Genomic DNA, 19049 nt, shown 5'->3' on the forward strand with positions numbered 1-19049 from the left:
GCCAACTCTTTTCAACCCCATGGACAGTAGCATGCAAGGCTTCCCTGTCCTTCACCATCTCCCATAGTTTGCTCAAACTCATGTCTATCGAGTCGGTGATGCCATCCAACCATCTCGTCTTCTATCGCTCCCTTCTCCTACTGCCCTCAATCTTTCCCAGCATCAGAATCTTTTCCAATGAGTTGGCTCTTTGCATCAGGTGGCCAAAGTATTGGGGCTTCAATTGACAATTGACAAGACGTTGTTCCATAAATTTATGAAGCTCCACCAATTACACTCTTTTTCAGTGTTATATCAGGATTTAATAACCCTTCTCCAATACTCCTTTTGCTCTATCTCCTTTGTTTCCAACATTTAAAAATTCCTTATATTTAATACAAAAGGAGACATTTGTCTTGTTTCATGAGGCTCAACGTGAAAAACAACTACACTCATTTCAGTTCTCTCAGATACTCTTATTCCTTCTTACCTCACGGGAAGAAGCAGATAGAAATATTTACTAATAAATGCTTAATTTCCAGTCTTATTGGCATTTTTCTATGGAATTTTACACAATATACTATGAGGAGATCTTGTGTAACCTCAGGTAACTTGCTTAAGCTCTCTGTGCCTCAGTTTAACCAACTGTAAGAGGAAAATAACTATCATCCACCTTAAAGAATTCTTATGAGTGTTAAGCAAGATATCATATGCACAATGCTTAGCACAATGCCTAGATTATAATTGCTAAATTATAGCTATTTTTATCATTAAGAGTTATTAAACAATTGTATATAAAGTATATGGTTACAACTTTGAATTTGTATTACAAATTATTATTGTAATTTTAATCTTATATATGCACACATGGTGGTGGTTTAGTTGCTAAGTCATGTCTGATTCTAGTGACCCTCTGGACTGTAGCCTACCCAGCTTCCCTGTCCATGGGATTTCCCAAATAAGAATAATGAAGTGGGTTGCCATCTCCTTCTCCAATATGCACACATATATACACACAACATATATTTGTTTACATAAACTTTCAACAGGGATTATCTCTGGAGCAAGGGCCTATCCGAGAGGGGAGATGGTACATTTCTACATTTTTCATTTTGTTCCTTTATGAAATCTTTTATTCTTTTTCAGTCAAGGGCATAGACAACTTTTATAATAAAAGCTGATGAAAAAAATCTTTGGAAGGAGATTGGATTTATTTTGAAATGTAGAAGGCAGAAAGGCTGAGTTTTGCCTAGATAAGAGAAAGGACTCTGTACCAAGGAGAACAATCCAAAAGTACTGCCTCAGGAGGCAGTGAATGCTTCCTCACAGAAAGCGTACATCATAGGCTACGTGGACTCCCCTTCTAAGTCTATGAAACATAGCAGTCTCCAAGCATTTGAAATTTGACACAGATGCATCCTTAAATGGTTATCCAGAGTCACTCAAACTTTAGCCACAACTAAATAAGTTGGATGAATCAATTTTGCCTTCTACCTTCAAACCTTTAAATGGGCAGGTGTTTATAAGTAAGTACTATCAGTACCTATATGCTGATGATATTTCAGTAATGAATCACGAAGTTATCCAAGTAAATATTTCATAAAGTTAAAGCCAGATTCACATTGTGAATGCAGGGTTTAAACACTACCTAAAACAGTATTTGTTGAAAACATTTGTTGAAAATATTCATCAGATCAGATTCATACAAGGCAAGAAAACATTTTAGCATTCTTCATCATCCTTATACTTCATTAAATCATTGTAGCAGTTCTCCTTATCCTTATCCTTTTAAATCCCATTAGAATCTGGATTTTAATTGGTCTGTTTTATGACTTATCATTATGAATTTTTTAAGTAAAGCCTAATGTTGGAACATTTCTGTGGATTCTACTTTCCATGGAAGGTAAAACACACATAAGAGAAATATGGAGTTTCTGAGTTAATGAATTGGGATAGCTGCAATGCCATTTGGGATATGAGAGGATGACCTTCGAATGACAATCTTCTAGAAAATAATTTAAATGAAGAGAAAGTAAGCCAGGACAGACAGAGAGCTCTGCAGAACAAACCCAGCAAGGAGACTGCTCTGGAATCTACCTGGAGTCTGTTAACTTAAGAGTCATTATACTTCTCTGAACATCTATCAGTCTTTCATCTAAGAACAGAGGGGAAAATCAAAGTAGATAAGATTGTTTCCATTTCAACAATGATACTATGCCTACATAGAAAGACAGCTTGGTTCAATGGGGAAACACTTAGACCTTAAGAGTCAGAAGATGTGAATCTAGCTGTCACTAACTTGCTATTTTACCTTGAGCAAGTCTCCTGCCATCTGTAAGAGTGTTTCCTCATCTCATAAATTGGAAGGGCCCAGATAGCAAAAAGAAGAAAAACTGCAAAACTATTCTTACATTGTTTCAAGTCTCAGACTTAAGCTCTATGGTCAGGACAACTATGATGATTCTCCTTTTGTAAATGGAGAACAAGTTTAAAACATTTCTAGGTTTTCCATCTAGTAACAATAGTGCAGAGGTTTGATCCCAAGTCTCTAGGCAGGGACACATGCTGCTTACCCTATCTAACAGAATTCTGGGGAAATAAAATTAGTGTCCAAGTGTTCTATTATAAATAGCTATAAAAGTGTAAGGCATTATTAAGACTAAGCTTTACATTCTCTAAGGGATCTTGACATATTCTTTTCATTCTTAAACATTTTCAATAGAGCAAAAGCCCCATGAACCACCTATCCTATTCAGCATGTCAGTACAATCAGTTCAATAAATGGGCAAATTATTGCTAGTTTAGAAGTGATCCATGCGTTTAGTTAAATGCCTTAAACAAGTGGATACATTTAGACTGCACAAGTCCACTCTTTGAAAACCTTAGAAGCTAGAACCATAATTAGATACACAGGTATAGTTTTCTTACTAAATGAAACTTGCTACCGACTACAGGAAAGGACATTCTCAGAGACCAACCCCTCACCCAAACAGTATTCTCCTGAAATGAATGCTGAAACAAAGCCGCAATATTCTCCTAGCCTAAAGTGGATGGGTGGTGATCCTAGCAACCTCGTCATACAGTGCTAGTTTAATCAAGTAGAAGAATCAACTCCTAGCAATGGCACTTTAGAAATCACAGTATTCTCAATAAAAATGGTTTTTCATTACAATAATTTGTCAAAGCAATTCATTATTTTTATCTAAAGCTATTGAAAAAAATCTGATTTCATAATGATAGGAGGAAAAAATCCTCAAAAATCCAGAATTTAGTAACTGCATCCATCATAGGATGGCCCCCTAGAGGTCAGAGGTGTCTCATTTACTACTGTATTCCCTACAGTGCTTACTTAGCACTGTGCCCAGCATATACACAACCAGGCTCAGAAAACAAATGCAGAATTTATTCTAGAAGGTAACTTATTCTAAAAAACAAATTCCAATTTTAAAATGAAAATCTCTATAAAAATTAAATTACTTGGAATTTCATATCTCATTTCCTTGAAGTGAGGCTCCTCTGTATACATTTGGACATGTTCATTTTCATTGCATTTATCTGATATATGTGCACTATGTTCCAAAAGAATTATAGTAGCATCATTTAGAGTATGAATCTTTTTTTTAAGATTTAAAAGAGACTACCTCCTGTCAAAAGATGGTTTGTACCTTGACATAACACAGATTTGGAAAAACATAAATCAAATAAACATGTAAAACATCATACCAAAGCCCTTGAAACCATCAGTCCCTTAGGGATAATTTTAGCTTTAATTTAAAATAGTCCTGAGACAACATCCCATCAATACCTTATTTAACTTCAATAAGAACTTATATGGATAGAATTAGTTTTCGGCCTGGACACTTGAACACCTGTGGACAATATTTTATCACACTAATAGGATGGGGAAAATAGAAAATGGTAGCCCAAGAAGAGTCATTACACAATTAAAAGAAAACAAACTTTTTTTCTTTTCCAAAATGCTGGGATTAAATTCAGTTTGGTTTCATTACCTCCCCAACAACGCAACACAAATCTTTCCTCCCAGAGTTCTTAGTTGTCCAGAATTAAAGTTACCAATATAGAACTAACCAATGAGCATCTCAATTATAAATTATCTTTAGTAAACAATCGTCCTATTTTGGCTCCTTGAAAAGGTAAGCAAACAGCTGTAATGACATTCCAGGTCAAATGCAAATATATTAAATAAATGTTCTACTATGGAAATCGCTAAAAGAGCATCTCCAAGAGAAAATGCAACTTGCTAAAACGCTTTCTAAGGGACGGCTGCAAGCCCAGATGCAAAGTTTATAGGCATTTCCATTTTCTTTACATGTAGAGGTTCATGAAATATTAATACACTCACTGCAAAAGTATAATGATAAACAAGATCAAAGCCAACAACAGATGAAAAAAATTTCATTGTGCAAAACATAAAAACTGTGCAAAAGGGCTCTAGATCCCAGGTAAAATTTGCTCAAGAAAGGTAACAGCATTAACCTTGGCACACAGCAGAGTAGAGAAAAGGCAGAGCTTTACAGAATTGTAAATAACATCAGCATTGCAAGAATAATAATTGGAATAAATACCTTCAGCAGGCTGCAAAAACAATCAACACACTCCGTCCTTCACCTCTCCCCCTCATCCAGCTGGGGAGTGAAAGCCGCTGCCGCTCCCCGCCTTCTTCCCAACCGCTCCTCGCGTCACCCCCTCCCCAATCCTGTCCACCCTTACCCTCCCCTTTCCCCTTCTCTCCCCGCCCCCCAGATGGTGTATCCAGCAGCCTAGAGAGATTAAGAGGCGCTCGCTACGGTCACTGGGCCTCCGGACTGATCTAACGTTTCCTAGCTCCCTGGACTAGAGAAATTAGAGACGCGACACCCCAGTGGTATTAGGTGCCTTCATCCTGTCCTCTCCCAAGCCCGGACTGGGTTGAGAGCTAGTGAACCGGGCCGCAACTGGAGGACCCTGCAGAGTTCAGCGGGGCGCTGCCCTCCCGCGCGCTACCTGAGCTGTCCATGGTGCTGGCGCGGTCCTGAGGCTGCCGGGCGGGACTCCGCGCCGCTGCCGCCCCGGCGTTCACTCTCTGTTTGCCGCCTCCCCCGCCGCTCCCCGCACTTAGGTCCCCGTTACTGTCCACCAGCTGCAAGGATTCATAACCATCGTTGCTGGTCTTTTTCCGGTAGCTTCCGAGGAGGCTCATGAGCAAGCCCAGAGAAGGGGGGGGGGGGGGGGGGGATCAACCTGAGGAGACGAAGGGGGAGGTGGAAGGTGGAAAGGGCTAAAGGAGGGATTTTTTTTTTTAAGGGGGGAAAAAAAAAAATCAAGAGCCCCACATGACGCAAATAGGAGTGAAAGGGGGAGCGGCCAGCGGAGAGGGGCTTTGCGGGGCCCGGCGAAGCCACCGCCCTGGGCAGAGCGCGGCTCGGGGCGCCGGGTGCTAGGGCGCAGGGGAGGGGGACGCGGGCGGGCAGGCGGGTGCGCGCGTCCCTGGTGCAGCCGCGGTGGAGCCGCCGGCCCTGCCGAGCTCCCGACCGGGCCAGCCACCCTCTGTCTGGGGAGTGCCCGGAAGCAGTCCTATAGGTGTCGCCGCGCCGCCCCGCGCCTCGCGGCAGGGCAACTCCAAGCGCGGCTGGCCTGCGGGGAGGGAAGGAAAGAGAGAGTAAGGGAGGGGAGATTCTCGGGGACGGGGGTGGTGAAGGCGGAAAATGGGGCGGGGTGGGGGGAGGGGACTACTACGACTAGAGAAGAGGGTGTTTTCGCGCACGTGAGGCGAAGAAGAAAGGGGCTGGGTGTCTCTGCCTGGTAAGCTTTGGGGACGAGAGGTTCTCTTGGTAAGATCCAGACACGCCCATTTTGTATAACTTAACCTATATTTGCTGGAAGATTCGGCGAGTCAAAGCCACCCCAACAGTTGCCCTCCGGCAGGACTGACTTTAACTCAACTGAGCAGAAAACGAACGCATGTTATGCCAGGATAGAAAGACACATATTTTGCACATTTCCAAGAATGGGTAAAATCCCTAAGTGAGACAGCAAAGACCTGGCTATTCTAACGCTAGGAGGCAGTTACAGCCCATTCCACCTAGGGAGGAGATGTGACTGTTTAGTAACTCTTTGTTGAACGAAAATATTGGCGGGGTGAGGCGGAGAGGGGACAAGGTTGATTCAGGTGCAGTTTCAGTTCTGACATCATTTACCTTGGGACCTGGAGAAAGGTCTGTACCACTCAGCTATCTTGAGGGGATGGGTGGGAAGAAAGCTAGACAAGGATTTTCTTCCTAGTCTCTGGCTCCCCCCCCCCCTTTTTTCTCTCATAATGCTGAACACAAAGGGCAGTCACTAATTAATCAGAGGAGAATTTATCAAGAAGTTAATGAAGCCTAAGAGTCAAGGCTCCTTTTTTGGAGAAGCCCCTTTCAAGACTAATGCACCTAATTTTATATCCGTGATTTTGTTTTCTTAAACAGGGCCTCAACATTGTACGTTTCAAGCCTTATGAAACCAGGGCTTAACTCTGTTAAGTGTCAAAATGCAATTACCAAATGCTCACTTTCACCTGAAATAACATTGTAGAAGTATCCCCTCATTCTCATCAGTTCAGGTGAAGACCAAGTGAAAATCTTGGCTTAAAATTATTTTTCCCTATTAAGATTTGGTATTACTGAGGTGTTTTCAAGTCATCTGATGGACTTTCATTACCAAAACAAGAAAAAAGTACATGCATGTAAAATTTGCTTAAACCCATACACAAACCTAAATTTGCCATCTCACTTTTCATGACTTTCCCTTGGTGTTATTATTTTGATATCTTTAAGAACACAAAGTCAAACTGTAGCATCTAAGAGATTTCAGTCTAAATTATTTGGGATCCAAGGAGTTTCCTGGGAGCTCTAGCTCTACACATGTCTACATAAAATAAATTAATTGGATTGAAAGAAATTTTCCTCTTCAAGGATTACTCAAATGCAAATTCTTGTAGGAAGGGGATAAATCAGTAAAAGCCAAGAGTGTTTGCTGTCTTCTAGATCCTTTCAGTCCCTCTGGGAAAAGGTAAATTATCTGCCCAGTTGCTTTCCTAACTGCATTATCTGATGAACATGTGTTCTTACCCAAATCACAAATCGCAGTTAATGCTCATTTACAGGATCAAACAATTTGAGTGGTGGCAGTTAAAACTGTGATAAAGTTTAAACACAAATTTTATACTTTCAATTTTCCCAATCTGTCAGTTTGACATTATTTTAGATACTTGACTAATACTCCCTAAAGTCTAGGAAGTAAATCTTTTCCAATAACATTTTAGATCATCTTTTTCTGCACCCTTCCTCATTTTTAAATTTATTACTGACCCACAGGGAGAGGAAAATACTCAGCATCTGTCATGTGCCTTGATAAATTCTGGATTTATAACCTGGATTAAGAGAATTTGGAAAATACCATTTTGAAAAGTGAGAATTATTACTTTCAAAAAAAAGCACTTAGTTATTTTCACTCAACTTTTCAAAGTTGCAGATATACTGCTGGAATAAATTATAAACACATGCCTTGTATTTTGTGATAGCTATTTCATCACTTTGTAAATTTAAAGAAAAACATGAATGGGATACAAGGGTCATTTTATTTTCATATTTACACTTAATTTAACATAATTACAACCAATCAGAATAGTTATTAATAACCCTACAAAATTCAGAATATAAAGAACATAATAAGGCAGGAAAATACAGTAACTAGATTAATTTACAACAGCCTAAAAGTTAGTTTAGGGCTTAAATTGGAATATACACAAATTTCATTGCTAAAATTGTATTTACTATCCTAAAGATCAAATTCACAAAGAGTTCATAAATGCATAAAGATACCAATTTTGTATTCTATAATATAAAGCATAATAAAAGTACCATCATTATACAGTTGAAGTAAGAATTAAATTAGTACCTAACACATATAGAGGAAGTTCTTAACATATGTTCTCTATTATCAGTCTTAGTGATATGGCTTGGGCACAACTCTATCCTTAGTGCTAACAGTCTAACTTCCTCTCATGACAGGAGCTCAGTAAAGGCTAAGTATTATTTTCTCCAGGACTATACTCATGGAAACTTGTCTATGTGATTTTGAATGCAGGCTTCAGCTTAAGGAAGAAAGGTGGTACTGGTAAAATCCAAGGTGAACATTTACAGTCAAACTCTGTTTTTCCAAGATGAAGATTGTTTCATGATTTACTTTATCTCAAGAATATCACACTATTCACAATAGCCAAAACATGGAGACAACCTAAATGTCCATCAAGAGATGAATGGATAAAGATGTAGTGCATATATACAATGAAATATTACTCAGCCATAAGAAAATAACAAAACAACACCATTTGCAGCAACCTAGGTGCAACTAAAGACTATTATACTAAGTCAGAAAGGAAAAACAAATACTATATGACATCACTTGCATGTACAATTTAAAATATGGCACAAATGAACCTATCTACAAAACAAACAGACTCATAGAAGTAGAAAACAGACAGGCATGGCGGGGGAGAGGGATGGACTGGGAGTTTGGGGTTGGCAAATGCATACTATTACATTTAGAATGGATAAACTACAAGGTCCTAATGTATACCACAGGGAACTAGATTCAATATCACATGATAAATCATAATGGAAAAGAATATAAAAAAGAATGTTTATATGTACATAATTGAATCACTTTGCCATACAGCAGAGACTGGCATAACACTGTAAATCAACTATACTTCAATTAAAAATACATTAAAAAAAGAATATCACATCCCATATGGGGCAGAGCCAAAGGATTAGATGCCCTCTTTGGGAGAGAGTTCTCTTTGCCTTTTCTGTTGCTGACTTCAGTTTTATTAATTTGATGAAGATTATCCACACTGGGGAATGCTTGAGAGGCAGACTCTATTCTTCATCATCCTCTCCATCCCCCAAATGCTCTCCTAACACAGCAAATGTCACACAATTTTTGTGTGATACAACCTATCTGGGATTATGATTTATACTAGGAACTAGAAATCTGTTTCCAGGAACTAGAAAACATTGGTTATGACTGAGATTCTAGCACCATATTTCCCAGAACTGAATCCTAGTTCCATGGACTATTAGCTCTATAACCTTGTGCAAGTTACTTATTCTCTCTGCATCACTTTTCTCATCTATAAAATGAGAATAATAGTGTCATCATAATAAAATTGTAGTGAGAATTAAATTAGTATCTAACACATAGTAAGAGCTTAGCAAATACCATTATCAGTATCATCAATGTATTTTTATATTCATAAGTCACTTTTTTCAAAAACATAATTTCCTATCTGTAAAATTAAGTTAAAATAGGTCTTGCATACTTAAGAGATTTATTGTCATTATGATTTATGATAATATAAAAGCATTATGTATAATGTGAAGTGATTATTCTGCCTTGAGTTTTTAGATAATTTAATGCATATCTATCCTGTTAGATTTTGGACTCCTTAAATACAAACATCCATATTTTGCTCATGTCTGTACCCCCATGACACCAGAGAGAATTTCATACTTATTAGATAGTGATAAAGTATCTGCTAAATTTTAAAACTAGTGAATAAATTAAAATGTATTAGTATCACCTAGCCTAGTGATTTTTAAAACTACATATTGTGGCCTACTAGTAGACTACAAAATAAACTTAGCAATTCAAGACTATTATTTTCATAAAAATGAAGTAGGTGGGAAACATCAGTTTTTAGCACATGGTAAGATGTTTTTTTTTGAAATATTGTTTTGAGCTTATAGGGCAAAACCTCCAGTATTGAGACTGGTGAATTCCCAACTGTGACTGTCCTACACACTGTGACATCTGAATTCACCTGGTTAATCAGACAACAAAGAATTCTAGCTAACCAAACTGTATCTGAGGGCAGAGCTTCTGCCTTCTGTTTAAAGATGTATTATGATCTGGTTTCTGAAATAAACTTCTTCAGTATTCGATTCAACTAACATACATCAATGAACAGCACTAAAACTTTCTTTGGCAGCATGCCTCAGCTACATGACTCGATTATCTTGCTAGTGAATATGGCCTGCGGATACAAACAGTGCAAGGCATTCAAACTGGGTACCAGGAGGCCACATTTAGCCCCAGATGTTTTGTTTGTCCTGTCGTTTAAAAAAAAAAATTCAGCTTAGATGCCTTTACAAAAGATACACAGGTTCCAGTTGGAGTGCGGCTGTTGACCACCACTTCCCAGTGTACGATCCCCAGCCTGCCCGACTCGTCCCCACTGACAGCCCTCTGGGCAGACATAAATAAGACCTGTCATGGAGCAGCAAACCTGGAAGATTAACATTAAGAGGGATGCTAAGGTCACATCTTCAAGCCACAGTCCAGTATAAAAAGCAACAGACTGGGAATTCTCTTCCAACTCTGTAACTATCTGACTCTGTAATGAATTGATAGCATCACCAACTCAATGGACATGAATTTGAGCAAACTCCAGGAGATCATGAGGACAGAGGAACCTGACATGCTGCATCCATAGGGTCACAGAATCAGACACGACTTAGGGACTGAACAATGACAAATTATGAGTCAGAAGAGAGGCCTTGGTTGCTTCTCCTTCTCTCACCAGTAAAATGAAGGTGCTGAATTACAAGATTCTCTCTAGTTCTTAAATGTTCCTTTCTCAGCACTTGGGTTGTCATTTCCTTCTTTCTCCTCCAGATGAAGCCCAGAGGAAAAAACCATGGCCATTGAAGTGTTCCAGTTTCCAAGTCCCATTTAATTAAGGCTTTACCATAGAATGCATCCATAAAGAGTGGCAGCTGTCAAAAGCTACACCTAGAGCAATACACAGGAGAGAAGAGGAAGTATGCTGGGGGAGAAAAGTATACTGAGAAGAAAATCTCAATTATCCCCGTGAAATTCTTCAGGAATGAGGTGGTCTGTTCCTGGTGCTTGGTGGAATGCTGGAGCTCCTAGAAAATATGACAAAACTTTCCAGGCAGGGCATATTTTTAAAGATAACTCCAATGTGCCTCCTTGAAGCTCTAGTCCAGTCCTAATAAAAATAACTGCCGTTGATTACTTGTGCTGCTATGCTGTGCTGTCACTCAGTCGTGTCTGACTCTTTGAGACCCTAGGTACTGCAGCCCACCAGGCTCCTCAGTCCAACGGATTTTCCAGGCAAGAATCCTGAGTGGGTTGCCATCTTCTCCTCCAGGGGATCTTCCCAACCCAGGAATCTAACCTGCATCTCCTCCGTCTCTTCCGTCTCCTGCACTGGCAGGCAGATTTATTACCACTGAGCCACCAGGAAGCTCCATTGATTACTTACCATTTGCCATTTATCTAACCCACCTTAACTCTCACCTTCCCAACACCCCTGCAAAGGTGTTATCCTTATTTTCGGGCAAGCCTGGCAATGGTAAATAACTTGCCAAAGCTCACACAGCTAGCTACTGATTGAGATTAAAATTCATCAAGAAGGATCATGTTTTGGCCCCTGCTCTAGTCACAGCTGACTCACTAGAAAAGCCCCTGATGCTGAGAAAGATTGAGGGCAGGAGAAGAGGGTGTCAGAGGATGAGATGGCTGGATGGCATCACTGATGCAATGAACATGAATTTGGGCAAATTTTGGGAGATGGTGAGGGACAGAGAGGCCTGGCATGCATCAGTCCCCGGGTTCACAAAGAGTCGGACACGACTGGGCAACTGAAGAACAACCACCAGTCAGAAGAGGTAATTCTAGAGGTCAAAGTGAAAGCTGTAAGACATTTAGGTCATTCCTTGGCTCATTCCTTGACTTATAAAGTGTGGTCAGTGAAAATGGTCTGGGTACCTTATCGAGTTACTCCTGCTTTATGACCCCCACCTCAGGTTCTGCTCAATGAAACCTGAAAGATTTTAATTAATGTGTCTTCACAACAAGCAAGCTTGTTTTGTAACCATCTGAGTTAGAAGACTTTCTATGTTGTGTCCCTGAAAATTGATATGTGGCTATTGTTTGGCCTGGTTTTAAACCACTAGAAGGAAAACAATGCTTTGTTTTCATTAAAAGCAAGCTCCTTGCTTTAAAAGAAGCTTGACTTTCATTATGTTCACACATGTGTATGTGTATACGTATATGTGTATGCAGATTAAAGAGACATCACGTATGGTTGAAAACCACAAGCTTTGGAGGAAAAAAATACAACTATGTCTTTGAGTCCTAGACCTGCCACAACAAATTTTCCTCAGTCTGCTGACCACTCATAGTCATATTCCCTTTCTATGAAGTGGACCACTCATCCTTTCTCACAGGAAAAAAAAATGAAATAAGGCACATAAAAGCACACAATAAACACAAAAGCCCTACTTATCAAATCTATGAAATCATCCAGCTTAAGTTGCAGCATTAAAATTCATTTATCACTGGTGAAGTATGACACACAATATGCTATCAACTTAGGATGCTTTGAGGTTTTATAAATGTTTATGTATTTTTAAACAGTTTTAGAATTGATGAAACAAATATTATTATTTGACTATAAGTTAGCCTGAGAATACTATTTGTCAGTTTATAATTGAGCAACTCTGGTAGGTGAAGGCAATATTCACCATGTTTTGCCAGGTCTAGCACAGTGCCTACCAAGCAGTACATGCTCAATAAGTATCTGCTAACTGAATGAAAGAAAATGCAAAAAATTGTTTGGGAGGCCATCTTTAACTTATAGGAAAATTCACCAGAGGTTCTCCTTTAGTAAGCTCACTGAGGATATAGTACTTGCTAACATTCAACTTACCCTTGACTCTGCAAGGACATGGTCATAGTATAATAATGTTACACATTAATTATCATTTCAAGAGTAATTCATGGAAGCACCAGCCCCTTTTATCTGTCACTTTACAAGCTGGAAAACTTCAGCTTCCTGGACAGACCCTGACAGACTACCAAGAGTTGGCCCTGTGATCAGTTACTCTCTTTCTTGGGGAAAACAGACTGAAAAATTCTGTGTGGTAAAGAGTTCCCCAAAGTCAGGTGAAAATCTACACTGAAGTAAACCAGTGAACCAGTGAAGTTGCTCAGTTATGTCCAACTCTTTGTGATCCATGGACTGTAGCCTACCAGGCTCCTCCATCCATGGAATTTTCCAGGCAAGAATACTGGAGTGGGTTGCCATTTCCTTCTCCAAGGGATCTTCCCAACCCAGGGATCAAACCCAGGTAGGCAGACACTTTACCGTCTGAGCTACCAGGGAAGCTACACTAAAGTAAAAGTTTCCCTAAACCCTAGATATCCCCATATTTGGCTCTGAGCTCATTATATATGACTTTATGCTAAAGATCACTGAAATATGGAGGCTTATTCTTTGTAATCCCATTGTATCTAAAGGTTCTTGGCCCTAGAGTATGTGGCAAATCCTCTGTGGTGGTGAAGCGGCAGGCAGTGACCACTGAAGACGCAGGTAAAGCCCATTCTTGGGGTGCTGAATCTCCAGGCAGAATCTCCTGGGCACCCAACCACTGCTGCCCACTTGACCACATCTACCTCGATGAAAAGAACTAGCATTTCCTAAGCTCTAAATTAAGTGCCTGGGTTTTTCATTTATTTACCCATTTAAATGTGAAAGGTCTTTTGATAAGAATTACCATGTCCATTTAATACCCAAGAAGACCAGAGCTCTGAAATGCAGCTGAGTAAGGGCTAGGCAGTGATAGTGAGTAGTCCTCAATATTCATTATCATCTTCTATGCTAACAGAACCCCTGAGCTTTAGCTGGTCACAGGGTTACACAGTTTCATAAAGAATATATTTCTCAGTCTTCTTTCTTGTCTTGGGCCTGCCACATGCAAGTTTTCTGTAATCTACTAGGTACATACCTGGGGCTAAGTAAAGGTCATTATAATATAGGCAGAAATGATGTGTGTAATTTCTGGTATGTATCCTTAAAAGGGAAGATTGACGGTATGCCCTTCTTCCATTCCTTTTCCCTTTCTTCTGGTTGGAATATGGCATTCCAGTAGGTATCTCGGACCATAAAGTGACCTTGAGGATGGAAGACAGTGAAACAACAGGATAGAAGGACTGTGATCCCCAGAGAACCATGGCATCCTGGAGTGATTTTCTCCAGACTTCTTAAAGGTGAGAAAGAAACTATTTTAAGTCATTGATATTTTGGTTTTTTCTGTAATGTGCATCCAAACCTAATCCTCGCTGGGATACCAACTACAACCTAACCACTGGATTTCAATTTTTATTTATCATAACATTTACTGGTAATTACATAAAACCTGTGTGATATGGACAAATCATATAACCTCTTTATGCCTCAACTCCTAGTCTGTAAAATAGTGGCACTAAACTAACAGGATAGCTATTAAAACTCTATGATATAAAAAACACAGAGCTTGATACAGTGCCTAGCATATAGTGAGAGTTCAGTGAACATGGCTATCTATTTTATTTTTTGTCACTGTCCTTCAACTGATAACTTAGGTGAGTCTATTATGTTGTTGTCGTTCAGTTGCTAAGTCATGTCCAGCTCTTTGCAACCCCATGAACTGCAGCACTCCAGGCTTCCCTGTCTTTCACTATCACCTGGAGTTTGCTATAAGTCATGTCCATTGAGTCAGTGATGCCATCCAACCATCTCATCCTCTGTCGCCCCCTTCTCCTCCTGCCCTCAATCTTTCCCAGCATCAGGGTCTTTTCCAATGAGTTGGCTCTTCACATCAGGTGGCCAAAGTATTGGAGCTTGGAGTCTATTATGCCTGACTTCAAAATGAGTAACCTCTCCACCTCACTCTGCTATCCAGAGATTGCCTTCCTGGGTATATCAAGCCCAGAGCAGCAGAGCCCTTGCCTATGTCATCAACAAAATCCCTAAAAGAGTCACCCCTTTCTTAGAGTGTAATTCTCTTTCTTTGATCTGCCTACACAAACTCAATGCAGTCTGGAATATTTTAAGCCACTGAAGTTGATATAAAACTTAAAGCAAAGTGTCAGTGTTTATGACACAGCAGTTCTGAGTCTATTTATTTCAATATGGCCCAAATGAGAGTCTGACTCTTTCTCCATTTATGCTAAAAGTAAATAAAGAACGTGAGCAATAAATTGGAGCACTTTTATATTGTTATCTTTAATTTCCTGTTATGAAATTTTTCAAACATATACAAAATTAAATTATATAATGGACCTTTCATACCCATCATTCAGCATTTACAATAACTAAGTCACAGCCAATCATGTTTTATATGTCAGTTCAGTTCAGTTACTCAGTCATGTCTGACTCTTTGCGACCCCATGAATCGCAGCATGCCAGGCCTCCCTGTCCATCACCAACTCCCAGAGTTTACTCAAACTTATGACCATTGAGTCAGTGATGCCATCCAGCCATCTCATCCTCTGTCGTCCCCTTCTCCTCCTGCTCCCAATCCCTCCCAGCATCACGGTCTTTTCCAACGAGTCAACTCTTCACATGAGGTGGCCAAAGTATTGAAGTTTCAGCTTCAGCATCAGTCCTTCCAATGAACACCCAGGACTGATGTCCTTTAGGATGGACTGGTTGGATCTCCTTGCTGTCCAAGAGACTCTCAAGAGTCTTCTCCAACACCACAGTTCAAAAGCATCAATTTTTCGGCACTCAGCTTTCTTCACAGTCCAACTCTCACATCCATACATGACCACTGGAAAAACCAGAGCCTTGACCAGACGGACCTTTATTGGCAAAGTAATGTCTCTGCTTTTTAATATGCTATCTAGGTTGGTCATAACTTTCCTTCCAAGGAGTAAGCGTCTTTTAATTTCATGGCTGCAATCACCATCTGCAGTGATTTTGGAGCCCAAAAAAATAAAATCTGACACTGTTTCCACTGTCTCCCCATCTATTTCCCATGAGGTGATGGAACCAGATGCCATGATCTTAGTTTTCTGAATGTTAAGCTTTAAGCCAAGTTTTTCACTCTCCTCTTTCAACTTTCATCAAGAGGCTTTTTGGTTCCTCTTCACTCTCTGCCATAAACCCCTAATTTAAGCAAATTCCAGATTTCATCAGTAAGTATCATGTTATCAGTAAATATCTCAGTATGCAGCAGTTTTGGAGAACAACTCTCAGATTTCATCCGTAGTAGAAGTAGGGCACAGTGCCATTCCACCTGTCTGCTGAGAGGCTAGAGTCCACTAGTTCCCTCTCAGGAGACTGACAGAGGATTCTGCATAACCTTTCCGTTTCCTTATTTTTCAGTGGAAATGTGTATTATTCATTCAGCTTTCTGCCTGCCCTCTCACCCACCCCTATTCCCACAAAATCACCCCTTTAAGCACTAGTTGTAATCTCGCTACCCAAGAGATCTAAAAGTCAGCATGGAATTAAGTTTTTTTGTAACAGCTGAAATTTTTGTAATATTAAACCTGGAAGGAGCTGTAAAGGGGAGACTATCCATTTCAATTTAGAGATAAGAAAACTGAGAAAGAGGAGTGAACTGATTCATATTAGAGCTTTCTAAAATGCAGATCCAATTATGTGAGTCAGATGCTTAAAAACCATCCAAGGACTTCCCACTGCCCTCAACTTAACGTATTCAGCACAATGGAACCTCCACATTCCAAAACCAGCTACTTCCCTCTGGAGATAGGCATCGCCATTTCCACTTTCCCCATCCTCTAAGTCCAGACACTGAGCTTCTTTAAGAAAACCTGCCTGAGTCACCAGCTACATGTGGCTTGGAGCATGTGAAATATGGCAATTATGACTAAGGAGCTAAGTTTCAAATTTAATTTAAATCATTTACATTTAAAAATCTGTATTGACTAGGGCTTCCCTGGTGCCTCAGACAGTAAAGCATCCGCCTGCAATGCAGGAGACCTGGGATCAATCCCTGGGTTGGAAAACCCCCTGGAGAAGGGCATAGCAACCCACTCAAGTATTCCTGCCTGGAGAATCCCCATGGACAGAGGAGCCTGGCTGGGTACAGTCCATCGGGTCACAAAGAGTCGGACATAACTGAGCGACTAAGCACATATGTGACTGCTGCTGCTGCTGCTAAGTCGCTTCAGTCGTGTCCGACTCTGTGCGACCCCATAGACGGCAGCCCACCAGGCTCCTCTGTCCCTGGGATTCTCCAGGCAAGAACACTGGAGTGGGCTGCCATTTCCTTCTCCAATGCGTGAAAGTGAAAGTCGCTCAGCTGTGTCCGACTCTTGGCGACCCCATGGACTGCAGCCTACCAGGCTCCTCTGCTCATGGGATTTTCCAGGCAAGAGTACTGGAGTGGGGTGCCATTGCCTAGTGGCTCCCAAATGACAACATCACTTAAAATTCACACATGTGCATGATAAACCATCAATGGAGGATTGCATTCAAATGTGGAGATATATCACATGAGCATATTCCTATATTACTTGTCTCACTGGAAATATAATGTTTAAAGAGCAAAATAAAAGAAATAGCTTCTCAAAAACAGCCAAAAAAAGAAAAAGAAAAAAACCCTGCCTGAACAATCTTACTGGTCCTTCAGACCCCTACATAGAAAGCATTTCCCCCAGAAAACCATCAAAGTTCTTAAAACCAAGTTAGATAACCAAGTTAGATATAATCCCACGTGGTCCCACAGAACATCATGTGTCTTCTAACATAACACTTGCAATACATTACATTGAAATTTCCTGTTACATGTACGATTTCTCATATCAGATTGTAAGCTCCATAATGGCAGGATCATGTTTGGCACCTAACTCTGTGCCTGACACAATGCAGACCCCTGATAAATACTGAATGGCTACTGGCATTCGGTGAGTCCACAAAAGACTTAAGGGAAGAGGGTTCTATACACTGTTTAGCAGCCAAAAACGATTAGCCATTGCATTTATTGCTGCGTAAGGCCATGCAGCTACATATAATAAACTGGTTTTCTGACCAGTCCAGGGCAGAGATCTTAGTATTCCATCACTGCACTAATATGAATTCAGCCAATAACTGTCACTTATTTCTCTTTTCCTATGTAAATGAAACTGTATCTACTGGATTAAGAAAAACACACTTAGACTTGTAGTCTTTTGAAGTCATTTTTGTTTGAAAGTATTTACTTTTTGACCTAAGGAAGAGATTAATATACTCTGGATAATCTTTTTCTGAAAGACTTATAGATCATTATTTCTAAAGAATATTTCCTTTGGGATAGATACTGTTTATGAATCATAGAAAACAACTCTTTCATCTTTGCCTCTGAAATCACTATGCCCATGTGGTATAAAAAAAAATGGAACCATATGTTGATGACAAATGAGATGGAGAAGTTTTTAAAAGAAGGTAGATGATCACAAATTACAAAAACAAAATGCCCAAGTGGTGGTAAGTATGTTTTAAGCTTATTACTGCAAAGATAATTATGGCAAAGTTTTTCTATCACCTTTAAAGTTTTGACTGAAAGATCAAAAAGCATAAATATGTTAGTTTTCAATTCAAGAAAGATTTACTGAGTGGGTGTTACCATGAGACCAGTTTCCTTACACTTATTCCCATCATAAGTTTCAAGGGGAAGCAATCTGGAACAGGGAAAAAAACAGCAAATTGTATAATTCAGGAAAACTTAAGTCAACACAATCCAATTTACTAGAACTCTCTGTTTTCAGAACCTGGGCTTTAGAGATAGATCTGTGCTTCCAGCTGGATGTTTGTACTTGGACAAAATATGTAACTTCTTTTTAGTTAAATTGGGGTATTACCCCCCACAGAATGGCTGTACTTACTAAATTAGTTAGGGTAGATATGGTGTATATTTATTCTCTTATCAGACAAGAGCAGCACTTCCTTTTCCTGAGATAACCTCTCTGTGGTTGACATTAGAGCTGCCATGGCCCAGGGGTGGGTACCTGAAACCGAGCTAGGTCAACCATGGCCTTTTCACAGGACGTTTCCGTTTAAAACCAGAGAGAGTGAGTCCATCCCCAGAGCATGGAGAGCTGTAGGAGACCTGCTTTCTGACAAGAGGAGATACATGATCCAAGAGAAAAATGTTGCCAAGGAGAGAGAAGTACGTATGGGAGAGGAGGAGAGAGAGCAAGAAAAAATAGCATTTACATCCTAGGAATTC

The 19049-nt window shown here is 40.0% G+C and overlaps 1 protein-coding gene across 2 annotated transcripts in view; it reads right to left on the minus strand.

Annotated features, from left to right (window-relative positions):
• The window catches only part of DNAJC6 (DnaJ heat shock protein family (Hsp40) member C6), a 177309-nt gene that overhangs the window by 112094 nt on the left and 46166 nt on the right, over positions 1–19049 (minus strand). The window contains exon 1 of one of the 2 annotated variants that reach the window (XM_061121687.1): positions 4566–4617. The exons of the other annotated variant lie outside the window; for it this stretch is intronic. The gene's annotated coding sequence lies outside the window, so the exon portion shown is untranslated. Of the gene's footprint in view, positions 1–4565; positions 4618–19049 lie in introns of those variants that run through there. 2 annotated transcript variants of the gene reach the window in all.

Source organism: Dama dama, chromosome 20 (assembly GCF_033118175.1).
Source record: "Dama dama isolate Ldn47 chromosome 20, ASM3311817v1, whole genome shotgun sequence".
Classification (NCBI taxonomy): domain Eukaryota; kingdom Metazoa; phylum Chordata; class Mammalia; order Artiodactyla; family Cervidae; genus Dama; species Dama dama.